This window comes from Sorex araneus, chromosome X (assembly GCF_027595985.1).
Source record: "Sorex araneus isolate mSorAra2 chromosome X, mSorAra2.pri, whole genome shotgun sequence".
In the NCBI taxonomy this organism is placed as follows: domain Eukaryota; kingdom Metazoa; phylum Chordata; class Mammalia; order Eulipotyphla; family Soricidae; genus Sorex; species Sorex araneus.
Genome location: NC_073313.1, coordinates 129,213,901 through 129,232,821, shown reverse-complemented (window position 1 = coordinate 129,232,821; position 18,921 = coordinate 129,213,901). Strand labels below are relative to the sequence as shown.

At 39.7% G+C, this 18,921-nt stretch overlaps 1 non-coding gene across 1 annotated transcript; it reads left to right on the top strand.

Annotated features, from left to right (window-relative positions):
• Nucleotides 1-13,191: 13,191 nt before the first annotated feature.
• On the top strand, nt 13,192-13,298 carry LOC129400380 (U6 spliceosomal RNA). Its single transcript, XR_008627623.1, has one exon. It is a non-coding gene; the product is annotated as a U6 spliceosomal RNA (small nuclear RNA).
• Nucleotides 13,299-18,921: the final 5,623 nt, after the last annotated feature.

The window sequence follows — 18,921 nt, the reverse complement described above, 5'->3', positions numbered from 1 at the left end:
TTTGTAGAAGGTTACAAAAAATATCTGCAGAGAGGCTGCGGGGTGGGGGGTGGCCCCAGCGGCTCTCCCTATAGGCCGCCCGGGATCGGGGGGTCAGTCCTGGGCTGCTCGCTCAGCTGGGGCTGTCCAGGCCATGGGGCAGAAAAAAGAGGACATGAGGACTAAGCCGGTTGATTGATCAGATGCCATTTATTCCATTTTCTCCACGTGCCTGTTCCAGTCTCTCTGAACTCCCCATTTCTCCTCTCTCCTCTCTCTTCCCCAGCACTCTTCCTCCCTAGCTCCTCATTTCTCAATCCCAGCTCTCTTGATTCTGCTCCTTCTTAACTAGTTTCTCCCCCCTTACTTGTCTCTCTGGGCCCTAGTCATACCCAGCAAAATCAACATAAGAAATCCCTTTCTGAGAAAGAGAGAGACAGACATAGAAAGATTGCTCTCATCTGTGGAATATAGAATAACAGAGTAGGAGGCTAACACCCAAGAATGGTAAAAATAAGTTCCAGGAGCTTGATTCCATGGCTTGGAGGCTGGCCTCACATTCTGGGGAGAGGGCAACTCAGAGAAGGGAACACCAAGTAAAATGTGGTCAGAGGCCATGCGGGGGGAAGGGTCATGTGTGCTGAATGTATGTAGACTAGAGACCGAACACAATGGCCACTCAACACCTTTATTGCAGACCAGAACACCTAATTAGAGAGAGAGAACAAAAGGGAATACCCTGCCACAGTGGCAGGGTGGGGTGGGGGGAGATGGGACTGGGGAGGTGGGAAGGATGCTGGGTTTACTGGTGGTGGAGAGTGGGCACTGGTGAAGGGATGGGTTCTCAAACTTTGTATGAGGGAAACATGAGCACAAAAATGTATAAATCTGTAACTGTACCCTCACGGTGATTCACTAATTAAAAATAAATAAATTTAAAAAAAAAAAGAAATCCCTTTCTGAGAGCCCACCGGGTTCAAAGGAAATCCTAGAATACCTAGAACACCTAGAGGCATTCCCCTCCTTTTAGCATCTTAATTAACATCTCAATATTAGTTATTTTTGTATGGGCACAGTAAGAGATACATTGAGGCTTGTAGGGCAGCTCTCTAGGAAACATCTTGCCACAGACTCAGACTACAGTGTTCAGGCCAGATTAACCATTCCTGACCCTAGCAGAGTCCAAATCTAGTTATTACCTTTTGGATCATGACAGCATTTGTCCACGACCAAGCTCTTAACTTAGAGTTAAGCATTAGGCTTTTTGACCAGGCCCATCTCGATGACAAGGTAGTACAGAACTCACTGCTTGCCCTGGGTCCATCCTGTCCTTCGTCGAAACCCAGCCTTTAGGGGTGCTAGGAAGTAAGGGCAGATGAGGCTTAGGTCAAGAGAACAGATGAAAATATCATGTAGAGTCAAATGACTCCCAGGTTACAAAAGCATAGCATTTGCTACTGTCTTCCTGTGCCCATACAAAAGGACATGGCTCTGAATAAACTATGCAAAGAACTCAAGGAGAAGAGAAAACCAATATTTACAAGTCAACAGAACACAAAGAAAGAAGTTACAAATAAACAGAAGAAAGGGAGCACTGTGATGGGAACAACCCAATAAACCTAAACTACCTACGGCTATGTTATCCTACAGAATGTGTTAAGGAATAGTCCTGTTTTTTCAATATTTTGGAATAGTTTGAGAGTATAGACAGTAAATCTTCTTTGAGGACTTGATAGAATTTACTAGTAAACCCATTTGAAAAAAGAATTTTGCTCTAGGGGACATTCTTAATTACAGTTTCAATCTCCTTGTTTATTATTTCCCTTTCAGGCTTTCTGCTTCCTTATTCAGAGATTACATGATTCTCTGAATCTATTTCTTCTCTGTTCTCCAGTTTGGCAGCATAAAGTTGTTCATAGTAATCTCTCATAAGAGCTTAGACTTATGAGGGCATTGTTCTTATTTCTCCTCTATCATCTCTGATCTAATTTGTTTGGGCACTCTCTTTTATCCTCATGCGTCTAGTTAAAATTTGTCTATATTGTTTATTCTTTTGAAGAACTCGCTTCTAGTTTTATTGATTCATTGTATTACTTAGTTGACTTCTATATTATTGATTTCTGCTCCAGTTTTTATTATTTCTTCTCCACTAGTTTTCATTTATTATTCCTTCTCTATATTTTTGAGAATGCGTTTAGGTTGTGTAGCTGATATATTTTGATCAAATTGATATTTTTCTGTTTAGAATCTGCTTTCCTAAGTCAATAGTTATCAGCTTTTAATTTTATTACTTCTAATACTGAAACTACAATAAAATTAAACACAATTAAACAAAAAACAGATAGTAAATGAAAAATCACTTTTAAACTAATAGCAATACAAATTTACTCATAATATACTATTTTATGTTTATTTCAAAATATATTATATTGAGGTTATATTGGTTTATAAGAATATAAACGTTTGTATGTATTTTGGGTAGAATGTTACCAAACAATGACTGCCACTAAGGTGCAAATATTTCCTGCCACAGTCCATAGGAACCTTTAAACATAGTCTTCCTTTCTTTGGTAGCATTTTGTAGTCTGACTATAAGTGTTCACACTGGATATTATCTTTTTTACCTTGTTTCTTGATATACTACAAACACAATCATCCAGTATTTATATTTACCCTTCTGACTTATTTCATTTAACGTGATACTCTCCAGTTCCATGCATGTTGAGGTAAAATACAAGATTTTTTCTTTTCTTTTCTTTTTTCTTTTTTTTTTTTTTGCTTTTTGGGTCACACCTGGCGATGCACAGGGGTTACTCCTGGCTCTGCACTCAGGAATTACCCCTGGCCATGCTCAGGGGACCATATGGGATGCTGGGATTTGAACCCAGGTCGACCGCGTGCAAGGCAAATGCCCTACCCGCTGTGCTATCTCTCCAGCCCCTCTTTTCTTTTCTTTTCCTTTCCTTTTTCTTTCTTTCTTCTTCTTCTTCTTCTTCTTCTTCCTTCATCTTATTCTTTTTACTTCTTCTTCTTCCTTCTTTCTTCTTTCTTCTTCTTCTTCTTCTTCTTCTTCTTCTTCTTCTTCTTCTTCTTCTTCTTCTTCTTCTTCTTCTTCTTCTTCTTCTTCTTCTTCTTCTTCTTCTTCTTCTTCTTCTTTCTTCTTTCTTCTTTCTCCTCCTCCTCCTCCTCCTCTTCCTCCTCCTTCTCACTCCTGGAGGGTTTGGAAGAATATGGTTTGCTATAGATCTAATCTGAGTTGGCCACATGCAAGGTAAATATCATACCTGTTGTACTATTCTACCAGCTTTATGGGTTTTTTAACAGGTATTAAACTCATATAATACCATATCTTTTTTTTACCAATCATCTGTCCTTGAACACATGGTTGTTTCCTGATCTTGGTCATTTTGTATAGTTCTTCAGTAGACATGACTATCACTGTATCACTGTCATCACGTTGCTCATCAATTTGTTCGAGCGGGCATCACATATCCATTGTGAGATTTGTTGTTACTGTTTTTGGCATATTGAATATGCCACGCATAGCTTGTCAGGCTCTGCCGTGCTGGTGAGATACTCTCAGTAGCTTGCTTGGCTCCCCAAGAGGGACAGAGGAATCAAACCCAGGTTGGCCTCGTGCAAGGCAAATATCCTACCCGCTGTGCTATCTCTCCAGCCCGCCTTTTTATACCACATACAATGCTGAAGAAAGCTGAAAGACCTCCTTGTAACTTGGAGAGTGGAAAGGAGGCATATAAGTGAACTTTGAGCAGTTTAAGTTATCTAAGGAAAGTGAGAACTCAGTAATTCGAGTAAAAGCAAGGAGTCATGAAAATATTAAGATTCCATGTTGGAGGAGCTGTGCTCAGTGAACAGACATGAGATGGGGAGTGGCTGGTCATAATCAGAACAGGCGTCGTTGCTCAGGAGTCAACTGTCTTTCCTGGAGATGGAAGCAAGGAAGTGAGATGTCAGGAATTTATTTTTAAAGAAGTAATTCTGGGGCCCAGAGAGATAGTACAGCAGGTAGGGCCCTGGCTTTGCATACAGCTGACTTCACAGTAAATATAATTGTGCATATTTCTTATTTGCATTGAGGCATCTTGATTTAAAAAGTTATTCATTGATACAATGTTCCAGCACCAATTCCTTTACTACTGTCAATGTCCCTCCGCCAATTCCATTTCCCTACCACCCACAGCTTGCCTCTATGTAAGGCACCTTTATATTTTCTTTGTGGCACTGTGGTTTACAATATTGTTGCTTTCAAAACCTCCCCTCCTCAGACACCATTTCATAATGTTCTCTTCCGTATCTTATTCTTCGACCACACACACACACCAGTGTAAAGCTTCTACTGAAATCCATTTCTCATGCTCTTCATTTCTGTTGCCTTAATGCATTTGTTATTGACCTATAGCCTTTCTTCATACACAGTATGTGAGAGAGATTAGAGAGATTTATTGTGTCTGTACCTCAGATGTGCATTTTTCTTAACAAGTGTCTTTGTGTTAGTTGGCTGGATATCTAATATCAGAAATACCAGATCACATGTTAATTCTATTTTTAGAGAAATCTCCATGCTGCTTTCCATAGAGGTTAGATCAATTTACATTCCCAATAGTGAATGACAATTCCTTTTGCTCTACAACCTCTTTACTCTGTACTTGCTGTTTTAAGCCTCTTTGATATAAGGCAATCTCACTGATGTGAAATGATATCCCATCTTTATTTAGTTTCTCATTTCCCTAATAATAAGCAATTATGAGCATCATTCCATGTCTGCATTAGCCATCTGTATGTCTTCTTCATAGAAGTGTCTGTATAGATCTTCTCCATAATTTCAGATGAACTTTTTTGTTCTGTTTCTGTTGTTGAGTTTTGCAAGTTCTCCCATTCATTAGGACACATCTTTGTTTTACTTGTAGCTTATTTGGGTGTGCAGAAGTATTTTTAGTTTAATAAAATATATATTTTATTAATGTTAATAATCAAATAACACATTTATTAGATTTTTTATATTTTATTCCAGTGAAATCAAATCACTGAAGGCTTTTTGTAAGTCAATATTAACTGACTGGACTCTGTTTTAATCTTCATATTTATTTTATGATTTTGAGACTAACATTTAATTTTTTTATCTATTTGAGTTTTCCTTGGTGTTAAAAAAAAATTTTCTGTATACGGCTATGCAGTTTTTCCTTTTTTCTTTCTTTCTCTCATTTTTTTGCACACACAACATTAGTTTTCTCAGTTTTCAGAAATGGTACATTGCCAGTTCCCCCACAATGTGGGTTTTAGTTCGTTAGAGTTTTCAATTGCCTCCATTTCTTGTTGGACTATATACAACTTTTCAACAGCATTTGTTGAAGCAACTTTCCTATCTCAATCTTTTGTTCTTCACTGTTTTATCATAAAGTAACTATCCATATGCATGAGGGTTTATTTATGGACTCTGAATTTTATGCTATTGATTGGTGTGCCTTATTAATTTTAAGACCACTCTACTTTGATTAATATATTTATATGTGTGTATAACAGTTTTAACTCAGGGAAAATAATGCCTCTATTCTTCTCTTGTGTCTGAATTGCTTTGGCTATTGTGTTCTTTCAAAATTTGAAATGAATCTCAGTAATGTTTATTCTATCTCCATGATTCTAATTTTAAATTTATATGGGGATTGAATTGAGTCTACGTAATGCTTAGCATTATGTAGGGTGAACATTTTGATGCTGCCATATTTTCCAGCCCATGAAGATGTAATATCTTTCCATTCCTTGTGTGTATTATTTCTCTCACCAATGGCATAAAGTTTTCAATTTATAAGTCTTTGCCCTCCTTGTTGAGTTTATTCTTAGGTACTTAATTAGTTTTGGGTGCAATTGAAAAGGAGATTTATTTCTTGACTTCTTTCTCTGGTGTGACCTTGTTTGCATACAGAAATGCAATTAATTTTTATATATTAACGTTGGAGCCTACACTTTAGTAAGCTGACCTGTTTTTACAATTTTAGTGAAGTTTTTTAGTTTTCTACATATTTGATAACAACATCTGCAAGTAGTGATTTTTTATGGAAGAAATAAGGAGGAAAAGGTCAATGAGTAAATGAAGAGAAAGTAGCTAGGTTATCAAAATCTCTGATTAATTCCTCAACTGGTATGAGGTATAAAATAGTTGTGGCCGTGAAGATGTCTGGCGATCTTCATAGTAATCTTGTATGCTCTGCACAAGAACCTGAAGTTAGATCCACTGTAATATACTTAACACCGAACATGGGAAAACTATAGCTCTAAGGTAAGCTGAAAAGGATGATGTTCTTTGCCTGAGCGTGTACTGAGGTCCTGTAGGATTTCACTCTATGTGGTGCATTTTGATCTTTTGAAGCCAAGTTTCCCATCTAATGATGTGCCCGGCTACAAGCCTAATGGAATGCCCATCCCTCCACCAGTGCCCATTCCCAACCACCAATGAACCCAGTATCCCTCCCACCCCAATCCCATCCCCCACCCCAATCTCATCCCCCCACCCCACTCCGCCTCTGTGGCAGGGTGTTCCCTTTTGTTCTCTCTCTCCTTTTTAGGTGTTGTGGTTTGCAATAGGGGTACTAAGTGGCCATCGTGTGTGTTCAATCCATAGTCTACTTTCAGCAAGCATCTTCCTTCCCGCGTGGGTTCTCCAATCACATTTTACTTGGTGTCCCCTTCTCTATCTGAGCTGCCTTTTCCCCAGGCATGTGAGGCCAGCTTCCAAGACATGGAGCCAACCTCCTGGTACTTATTTCTACTACTCTTGGATATTAATCTCCTACTCTGTTATCTTATATTCCACAGATGAGTGCAATCTTTCTATGTCTGTCTCTCTCTTTCTGACTCATTTCACTTAGCATGATACTTTCCATGTTGATCCACTTATATGCAAAGTTCATGACTTCATCTTTTCTAACAGCTGCATAGTATTCCATCGTATAGATGTACGAAAGTTTCTTTTACCAGTCATCTGTCCTCAGGCACTCAGGTTTTTTCCAGATTCTGGCTATTGTAAACAGTGCTGCGATGAACATATAAGTACAGATGTCATTTTGAATATACTTTTTTTGCCTCTCTGAGATATATTCCCAGCAGTGGTTTTGCTGAGTCAGATGGGAGCTCAATTTCTAATTTTTTGAGAAGAGTCCATATTGTTTTCCAAAACGACCGAATAAAAGAGGACATGAGGAATTGGAAACATATGCTCTGCTCGTGGATAGGGAGAGGTTCTGGCATAACTGGACAACCACATGCAAAAAAAAATGGGCTTAGACCTCGACTGACACCATGCACAAAAGTCAGATCAAAATGGATTAAAGACCTCAACATCAGACCACAATCTATAAGGTACATTGAAGACAAGGTCGGCAAAACCCTCCAGGATAATGAAGCTGAAAGTCTGTTCTATTTTCAATATATAACATATTAACCATATTCTTTGGCATCTCCTTTGACTTCATAAAAATACAGATTCTAGCTCCCTGTCCCAGGTTAGTCAAGGACCGTGGCTCTCCTCCCCACGCCTGTGCCCTCTAGCCAGAGCCCTCCCCAAGCATGCTTCCTGGGCCACTGCCCCACGCGCCAGTGTGCACCATTCTCCAGCGCCGCAACTTTGCTCCCCGACCCAAGTGTGTGAAACGCCCCCCCCCAGCCAGCACCCCACCTACAGTGCGCTTAGGGTGTGGCCTCTGCAGTAGTGGGCATGGCCTCTTTGGGGGCAGGGGGCCGCTCATAGCTCTGCAGTTATTTTCCCCTTTCCTGGCACTCTGGACTCACATCTTCATCTCCATCACCTAATTCTCTGGAGAATGTCCTGCCCAACTCAAACACATTAGGCCAATAGTCCAGTAGCCTATTCCAATTGCACCATAGTACTCGCATCACTAGAAGCTCTACAAGTCTTATATAAAAAAAACACATCCTCTGAAACTTCACTAGAGACCTCACATAAGCCACTGAGGAGCACCTGAGAAGAAGGTGAAAGTCTAGAAGGGGGAAAAGGTGACCATCATTGATTGACCGAGCTCATTCAGAATGTTTTCTCACAACTAGAGGGGAATATTAATATTGAACTGGAAGGTCCCACCACCACACTACTACAAAAATATGAAGAAACAACAGAAATCCCCACCACGAGGAGATGATAAAAAGGGTCCAGACACCTCAACATGCATTACCCACAAATAGGATCTCTCCGATGAATTCAGAGATGAAATGTTGAAAATTTTCAATGAACTCAAAGAAACATTCCAACAGACATCCAGTAAATTAAAGGAGGACATGAAATAAACAATGGAACGAACAGCCGAAAAGTATAGGAAGAAATGAGAGCAGAAATAAAAACGCTACAAAAAGAAGTGTCACAAATAAAGGATTCTGTAGATGAAATTAAAATCACAGTGGTTTCCCTCAATAGTAGAATGACTACAGGCCGAAGACAGAATCAGTGAGCTTGAAGATGAGTTGCAGGAAGCTTAAAGAAAACAACAAGCAATAGGAAAAGACCTCAAAATAGCTCTTAGGCGAATCAGAGACCTAGGGGATGATTTCAAGACGAACAACATTAGAATCATCAGAGTACCAGAAGGACAGGGAGACAACCCCAGTGAAAAAGACACAAATTAAAATATCATTGCTGAAAAGTTACCAGAGCTAGAGAATGCAGACATTCAGATCCAAGGAGCCCAAAGAGTGACAGCTAAAAGAGACCTTAGCAAACAGTCTAAGACGTATAGTCAGAATAATGAATGCCGTGGATAGAGACACAATATTTCAAACAGCAAGTTCAAAGAAGGAAATAACATACAAAGGAGAACCTCTTAAATTTAGAGCAGACCAATAAGAGGAAACCCTCCAAGCCCTATTTAGTGAAAAAACTCAATGAAATGAAAGCTTCAACAATAATACTTTATCCAGCTAAACTCTCACTAAAACTTGAAGGAATGATACAAGATTTCATGGATAAACAACATCTCAGGAACTTCATAGACTTAAAACCAAACTTAAAAGAAGGACCAGAACCTACTGTAAGACAAGAAAAACCGCTACAAACACAACAAACCCCTACATAAATATGGCACAAAAACCCATGATAATAATCTCTCACAATGTCAATGGTCTAAATGTACCAATTAAGAGACACAGAAGGGCAAAATGGATTCAGAAACTAAACAACATTCAACTGCCTACAAGAAACATATCTGAACAGTCAGAACAAATACAGACTCAAACTGAAAGGATGGAAAACAATCCTCCAAGAAAATAACTCCCTATCAAAAGCCAGGGTGGCCATACTAGTATCCAACAGCATAGGTTTCAGGTTGAAAAGATGAGAAGGGAGAGAAAAAGCCATTTTTTTACTTACAGGGAATATACAGCAGGAAGAAATCACACTCCTGAACGTGTAAACACCTGAGGAACCACCAAAATAATTAAAACAACTACTAACAGATTTTAAGAAGAACATTGCTAGCAACACAATAGTAGTTGGACACTTCAACACTGCCCTATCACCTCTAGATAGATCAACAAGATTAAAGCTCAGCAAAGAAACACTGGCTTTGAAGGAAGAGCAAGAAGAAAGAGGGATAATAGATCTATACAAGGCTTTTCATCCCCAAAATAAAGAATACACATTTTTTCCAGTGCACACGGAATATTTTCCAAAATAGACCATGTGCTGGGTCACAAAACATACCTCAATATAATCAGAAAGATAAAAATTTCATCAACTATCTTTTCAAACCACAATACACTGAAGATAGAAGTTAATCACGCACAGTCGTGGAGAACCAAGTCAAGCAAATGGAAATTAAACAACTCTATGTTGAACAATGAGTGGGTCAGGATGGAAATCAAGGAAGAATTCAAAAGATACCTGAAAACAAATGAGAATGAAGACATGAGTTACCAGAACCTATGGGAAGCAGCTAAAGCTGTGTTAAGGGGAAAATTTATACCTTGCAAGCTTTCCTCAAGAAGGAAGAAAGGGCCTACATAGATAACTTTACTTCACAGTTCAAGATCTTAGACAAGGACCAACAATAGAAGCCCAAACCAGGCAGAAGGAAAGAAATACCAAAACGTATAGCAGAAATCAATGACATGGAAACCCCCCCCCCAAAAAAAAAAAACAGTCCGAAAGATGAATGAAACCAAGAGCTGGTTCTCTGATAAAATAAACAACATTGATAAACCACTAGCAAGGCTCACAAAGAAAGAGAGAGAGAACCCTAATAAACCAAAACAGAAATGAAAGGGGGGACATCACAACAGAAACCAAAGAAATGCAAAAGATCATCAGAGACTACTTTGAAAGTCTGTACACCACGAAACAAGAGAATCTAGAAGAAATGGATAAATTTCTGGATTCCTCTAATCTCCCAGAGTTGAACCTAGAAGACCTGGAATACCTGAATAGAGCTATTAATATCAAAGAAATTGAAACTGTAATTAAATGTAAGACAACATAGCCTCAGGTAGTTTAGGTTGATTGGTTAAACATTCAGCACTTTGGCCAGGCCCATCTTGATGCCATGGTAGCACATAACTCACCGCTTGCCATGGGTCCATCCCATCCCTCGTCGGGACTCTGCTTTTGAGTGTGCTAGAAAGTAAGGGCAGATGAGGGGCTTAGGTCTGAGATAGAACAGATGCTCGGAGGAAAAGAACATGTAGAGTCAAATGATTCCCAGGTTACAAAAGCATAGCATTTGCTACAGTCTTCCTGTACCCATACAAAAGGATATGGCTCCGAATAAACTATGCAAAGGACTCAAGGTGAAGAGAAAAACAATATTTATAAGTTAACAGAACACAAAGAAAGAAGTTACATATAAATACAGAGGAATGGGGGCACTGCGATGGGAGTGACCCAATAAACCTAAACTACCTGAAGCAATGTTATCCTACAATCAAAACTCTTCTGAAAACCAAAAGCCCAGGGCCAGATGGATGCACTAACAATTCTTCTAAACATTAAAAAGTATCCATTTCCAGTTCTTCTCAAGCATTTCCATAAAATTGAAGAAACAGAAACTATTCCAAACCGTTTCTATGAGGCACATATTTCCCTCCTCCTTACCCCTGTGCATTATTTATCTGGTTCTCATTTTCAGTACAATTCCCTATAATATTCCAGAATGTACTATTGTTTTGTGGTAGACTAAATAGTTGGGGTTTGTTTTTGTTTTGTTTGTTTTATGTTGTTTTGTTTCTTTTCTTCTTCATATCCAGTGTAGAGTTGTACTGGAAGACAGAGGTCAGGTAACAAAAGCCCCAGATGTTAAAACTTTTCCCAACATTGACTTTTCCCAACATAATACAATGGTTGGACTGACGTGATAGCACAGCGGGTAGGGCGTTTGTCTTGCACATGGCCAATCTGGGTTTGATTTCTCCGTCCCTCTCGAAGAGCCCGGCAAGCTACCGAGTGTATCCCATCTGCACGGCAGAGCCTGCCAAGTTACCCGTGGCATATTTGATATGCCAAAAACAGTAACAACAAGTCTCACAATGGAGACGATACTGGTACCTGCTTGAGCAAATCGATAAACAATGGGACGACAATGCTACAATGCTACAGTACAATGGAACATAATACATGTACCACTGTATTATGATACATGTTACATAATACAGTGACAGCAACACCTCCATTCCACCCTTCCCAGTAGTGTTGGGACTGTACTGTATTCCTGCTGGTCTACCCTTCCCCCTGGAAACGGTAACATTTTTCCTCAGTGCAGAGACTCTCTCATAGTCTCCAAGATTGAATGACTCCAATTATGAGACTTTAGCATCAGAGTTTGAGGTGAAACACCATAAAACGTGGCAAGACACTCTCTTTGAAAACTGATTAGAGGAATGCCTCCAATTTTTATCCCCAACTTTATTTTTAATTTCATCTTGCTTTTTAAATACGTGAAGGATCTGTACAAAATGTCCCTCAGATCATCTTTGGGTTAATCCATGATACAATAGAATCACGAGATTTTATAAAGTTTTGAATCAATCCACTGGAATTCACAATGATCATGGTGCAAATACCACAGACCGCTAAATTCGATTTCTCATTGACCTCATATTTTATAGAGAGATGTGTCAGGTTATTAAAAACTGCTATAGCATAGGTATTACCTCCTCAGGAAAAAAAACATAAATAAGATACCAATTGTTATTGCTGTATTCTTAACAATGTCTTTGGTGTGTTGGGTCTGTTAATGATTTCTACAAGCTGGCACAACAGTGTAGAATCATAAGTCTTTTTTATTTTTTTGCTTTTTGGTCATACCTGACAATGCACAGGGGTTACTCCTGGCTCTGCACTCAGGAATCACCCCTGGCAGTGCTTAGAGGACCATATGGGATGCTGTGACCCAAAAAGAAAAAATAGAATGTTGCTTCAGGCTACTAGCTGTTCATGTTGTCTCCAAGCCTTTTAGCCAGGCCACTGAATAAATCAAGAGCCATTATCATAAATCTGCAGCCTCATTTTGATCTGGTTGAACATTGTTCAACATGGTTTGCCCACTGGTCTTCTCTACTACTAGATTTACATAACAGTGATACACACTTTCACAGTATGGAAAAAAAACACACTGCAGGGCTTTGACTACCCAAGATACGCACTCAAGTAAAAAGAAGATATATTCGTCTTCATTTTTAACATGTTCTATTTCTGGATCAATGGAGGCATTAGCATCAGACTATATTTTGGCTTGTTTAAATGATGTCCTACTGAATCTGCTAGTGTTCCTGTGGCATCATAAAGAAGGAGTAAGCTATTATGCTGCTATGTACTAAATTCAAAGACCAAATAATCAAATATACAAGCTAGGTAAGGAACAAGTTCTGTACTAGCCTCCCTTTCTATGGTAGCAAAGGCACTGCAGGCAGCATATTATACTCTTGTTATCGAGGATATGTCTTAGTAATTCTGCCATTAATGGCTTCTTCAGAGAAGTCTGGGAGCTGGCTGATGACCCATCGTGCACAACTGCTAAGAGTCCAGCAAGTCATGAAATGCAAAACATGTTTTTATGGCTTCTATTTAAACATTGTAAACAACCTGTGCTGTCAGGGATGTTACAAAAAAAATGGAATTCATTTCACTGTTTTTATGCAAATTACCTGGTACATCCACTAAGAAAAGCAGTATAAAGACTTCTCAAAAAAGTAAAGTAAGTGCTCGCTTCGGCAGCACATATACTAAAATTGGAACGATACAGAGAAGATTAGCATGGCCCCTGCGCAAGGATGACACGCAAATTCGTGAAGCATTCCATATTTTTTGGACAAACAACAGCTCAGGAACTTCATAGACTCAAAACCAAACTTGAAAGAAGGTCTAAAGGGGCCACTGTGAGACAAGTAGGAGCCCCATAAGAACAACAAATCCCACAGAAAGATGACACAAAACCCCATCACAATAATCTCTCTCAATGTCAACGGCCTAAATGCACCTATCAAGAGACACAGAGTGGCAAAATGGATCCGGAAATTAAACCCAACATTCGGTTGCCTGCAAGATACTCACCTGAACAAACAGAGTAAACATAGACTCAAAGTCAAAGGATGGAAAACAATCCTGCAAGCAAACAATCCCCTTAAAAAAGCTGGAGTGGCCATCCTAATATTCGACAACATAGATTTCAGGTTGAAAAAGATTAAAAGGGATAGCGAAGGTCATTTTCTGTTTATCAAGGGATATGTACAAGAGGAAGAAATCACACTCTTAAACATATATGCACCTAATGAGCGACCAGCTAAATATTTAAAACAACTCCTAACAGACTTCAAAGAGGACATCACTAACAGCACAATAGTAGTCGGAGACTTCAATACGGCCTTATCGCCTCTAGATAGATCGACAAGAACAAAACTCAACAAGGAAACACTGACTCTGAAAGAAGAAATTGAAGAGAGAGGCCTAATAGACCTATTCAGGGCCTTACACCAGAAAAAGAAAGAATACACATTCTTTTCCAGTGCACACGGAACATTTTCTAAAATAGTCCATGTACTGGGCCCCAGAACATACCTCAATAGAATCGGAAAAATGGAAATTGTATCAACCATCTTCTCAGATCACGATGCGCTGAAGATAGAAGCTAACCACACACCGACATGGAGAATCAAATCAAACACTTGGAAATTAAACAATTCAATGTTAAACAATGAGTGGGTCAGGAAGGAAATCAAGGAAGAAATCAAAAAATACATAGAAACAAATGAGAATGAAGATACGAGCTGCCAAAACCTATGGGAAGCAGCTAAAGTGTGATAAGGGGAAAATTTATTGCTCTACAAGCATTCCTCAGGAAGAAAGGGCCCACATAGACAGCTTGACTTCACGACTCAAGACCTTAGAAAAGGACCAGAAAAAGGAACCCAAACCAGACCGAAGGAAAGAAATAATAAAAATTAGAGCAGAAATTAATGACATCAAAACCAAAAAAACAATCCGAAAGATCAATGAAACAAAGAGTTGGTTCTTTGAGAAAATAAATAAGATTGATAAACCGCTAGCAAGTCTCACAAAGAAAGAAAGAGAGAAAACTCTAATAAATCGAATCAGAAATGAAAAGGGGGACATCATAACAGAAACCAGTGAGATTCAAAAGATCATTAGAGACTACTTTGAAAGTCTTTACGCCACAAAAAAGGAGAACCTAAAAGAAATGGATGGATTCCTTGATTCCTATAATCTCCCAACACTGAAGAAAGAAGACCTGGAATACCTGAATAGACCCATCAATGTTAAGGAAATTGAAACGGTAATCAAAAACCTTCCCCAAAAACAAAAGCCCAGGCCCAGATGGTTTCACTGGCGAATTCTTCCAAACATTTAAAGAAGACCTATTGCCTGTTTTCCTCAAACTTTTCCAGGAAATTGAAAAAACAGGAACTCTCCCAAACAGTTTCTATGAAGCACATATCTCCCTAATACCCAAAGCAAACAAAGACACCACTAAGAAAGAAAATTACAGACCAATTTCCCTGATGAACACCGATGCGAAGATCCTCAACAAAATACTAGCAAATAGGATCCAACAACTCATCAAAAAGATCATACATCACGACCAAGTGGGATTCATCCCGGGGATGCAAGGATGGTTTAACATTCGGAAATCAATCAACATAATCCAGCATATCAACAAAAGTAAAGATAAAAACCATATGATCATATCAATAGATGCAGAGAAAGCATTTGACAAGATGCAACATCCTTTCATGATGAAAACCCTCGCCAAAATGGGGTTTGGAGGAACTTTCCTCAAGATAGTCGAAGCCATCTATCACAAGCCTACGGCAAGCATTATCCTCAACGGGGAAAAACTAAGGGCCTTTCCTCTGAGATCAGGCACGAGACAAGGATGCCCACTCTCACCACTGCTCTTCAATATAGTACTGGAAGTACTTGCGATAGCTATTAGACAAGAAAAAGAGATTAAGGGCATCCAGATAGGAAGGGAAGAAATCAAACTCTCACTATTTGCAGACGACATGATACTATATCTAGAGAAGCCTAAAACCTCTACTAAGAAACTCTTAGAAACAATAGACTTATACAGTAAAGTTGCAGGCTACAAAATCAATACCCAAAAATCCATGGCCTTCATATATGCAAACAATGAGGCAGAGGAAAGGGACATGAAAAAAGCAATCCCATTCACAATCGTGCCCCAGAAAATCAGGTACCTCGGAATCAGCTTAACCAAGGAAGTAAAAGACCTTTACAAAGAAAACTACATAACGCTACTCCATGAAATCAAAGAGGACATGAGGAAATGGAAACATATACCCTGCTCGTGGATAGAGAGAATCAATGTTGTCAAAATGGCAATACTCCCTAAAGCATTATACAGATTCAATGCGATCCCTATAAGTATACCCATGACATTCTTCAAAGAAATGGATCAAGCAATCCTAAAATTCATATGGAATAACAAACGTCCAAGGATAGCTAAAACAATTCTTGGGAAAAAGATGATGGGAGGCATCACCATCCCCAACCTCAAACTTTACTACAAAGCAGTAACAATTAAAACAGCATGGTACTGGAACAAAGGCAGAGCCGTAGACCAATGGAACAGGGTGGAATATCCCTACACAAAACCCCAAATGTATGACCATCTAATCTTTGATAAGGGAGCAAGAGATGTGAAGTGGAGCAAGGAAAGCCTCTTTAACAAATGGTGCTGGCACAACTGGACAACCACATGCAAAAAAATGGGTTTAGACCTTGACCTGACACCACGCACAAAAGTCAGATCAAAATGGATTAAAGACCTCAACATTAGACCACAAACCATAAGGTACATTGAAGACAAGGTCGGCGAAACCCTCCACGATATTGAAGATAAAGGTATCTTCAAACGTGACACGGAACTAAGCAATCTAGTAAAAACAGAGATCAACAAATGGGACTACATTAAACTAAAAAGCTTCTGCACCGCAAGAGATACAGTGACCAGAATCCAAAGACTATCCACAGAATGGGAAAGGATATTTACACAATACCCATCAGATAAGGGGTTGATATCAATGGTATATAAAGCACTGGTTGAACTCTACAAGAAGAAAACATCCAACCCCATCAAAAAATGGGGCGAAGAAATGAACAGAAACTTTACCAAGGAAGAAATACGAATGGCCAAAAGGCACATGAAAAAGTGCTCTGCATCACTAATCATCAGAGAGATGCAGATCAAAACAACTTTGAGATACCACCTCACACCACAGAGACTAGCACACATCCAAAAGAACAAAAGCAACCGCTGTTGGAGAGGATGTGGGGAGAAAGGGACCCTTCTTCACTGCTGGTGGGAATGCCGACTGGTTCAGCCCTTCTGGAAAACAATTTGGACGACTCTCAAAAAATTAGATATTGAATTCCCATTTGACCCAGCAATACCACTGCTGGGAATATATCCCAGAGAGGCAAAAAAGTACAATCGAAACAACATCTGCACATGTATGTTCATCGCAGCACTGTTTACAATAGCCAGAATCTGGAAAAAACCCGAATGCCCCAGAACGGATGACTGGTTGAGGAAACTTTGGTACATCTATACAATGGAATACTATGCAGCTGTTAGAAAAAAGGAGGTCAAGAATTTTGTAGTCAAGTGGATGGGCATGAAAAGTTTCATGCTGAGTGAAATGAGTCAGAAAGAGAGAGACAGACATAGAAAGATTGCACTCATCTATGGTATATAGAATAACAGAGTGGGAGACTAACACCCAAGAACTGTAGAAATAAGTACCAGGAGGTTGACTCCATGACTTCGAGGCTGGCCCCACGTTCCGGGGAAAGGTCAACTCAGAGAAGCGATCACCAACTACATTGTAGTCGAAGGCCATGTGGGGGAAGGGAGTTGCGGGCTGAATGAGAGCTAGAGACTGAGCACAGCGGCCACTCAACACCTTTATTGCAAACCACAACAGCTAATTAGAGAGAGAAAACAGAAGGGAATGCCTTGCCACAGTGGCAGGGTGGGGTGGGGGGGAGATGGGATTGGGGAGGGTGGGAGGGACACTGGGTTTACGGGTGGTGGAGAATGGGCACTGGTGAAGGGATGGGTTCCAAACTTTGTATGAGGGAAGTATAAGCACAAAAGTGTATAAATCTGTAACTGTACCCTCACGGTGATTCTCTAATTAAAAATAAATAAATTTTAAAAAAAATGTATCTTCAAAGGTGACACGGAACTAAGCAATCTAGTAAAAACAGAGATCAACAAATGGGACTACATTAAACTAAAAAGCTTCTGCACTGCAAAATATACAGTGACCAGAATACAAAGACTATCCACAGAATGGGAAAGGATATTTACACAATACCCATCAGATAAGGGGTTAATATCAATGGTATATAAAGCACTGGTTGAACTCTACAAGAAAAACATCCAACCCCATCAAAAAATGGGGCGAAGAAATGAACAGAAACTTTACCAAGGAAGAAATACGAATGGCCAAAAGGCACATGAAAAAGTGCTCTACATCACTTATCATCAGAGAGATGCAGATCAAAACAACCATGAGATACCACCTCACACCACAGAGACTAGCACACATCCAAAAGAACAAAAGCAACCGCTGTTGGAGAGGATGTGGGGAGCAAGGGACCCTTCTACACTGCTGGTGGGAATGCCTACTGGTTCAGCCCTTCTGGAAAACAATATGGACGATTCTCAAAAAATTAGATATTGAGCTCCCATTTGACCTAGCAATACCACTGCTGGGAATATATCCCAGAGAGGCAAAAAAGTATAATCAAAACGACATCTGCACATGTATGTTCATCACAGCACTGTTTACAATAGCCAGAATCTGGAAAAAACCCGAATGCCCTAGAACGGATGACTGGTTGAGGAAACTTTGGTATATCTATACAATGGAATACTATGCAGCTGTTAGAAAAAAGGAGATCATGAATTTTGTATTTAAGTGGACTGGCATGAAAAGTTTCATGCTGAGTGAAATGAGTCAGAAAGAGAGAGACAGACATAGAAAGATTGCACACATCTATGGTATATAGAATAACAGAGTGGGAGACTAACACCCAAGAATTGTAGAAATAAGTACCAGGAGGTTGACTCCATGGCTTGGAGGCTGGCCTCAAATTCTGGGGAAAGGGCAACTCAGAGAAGGGATCACCAACTTTAATGCAGTCGAAGGCCATGTGGGGGAAGGGAATTGCGGGCTGAATGAGGGTTAGAGACTGAGCACAGTGGCCACTCAACACCTTTACTGCAAACCACAACAGCTAATTAGAGGGAGAGAACAGAAGGGAATGCCCTGCCACAGTGGCAGGGTGGGGTGGGGGGAGATGGGATTGGGGAGGGTGGGAGGGATGCTGGGTTTACGGGTGGTGGAGAATGGGCACTGGTGAAGGGATGGGTTCCCGAA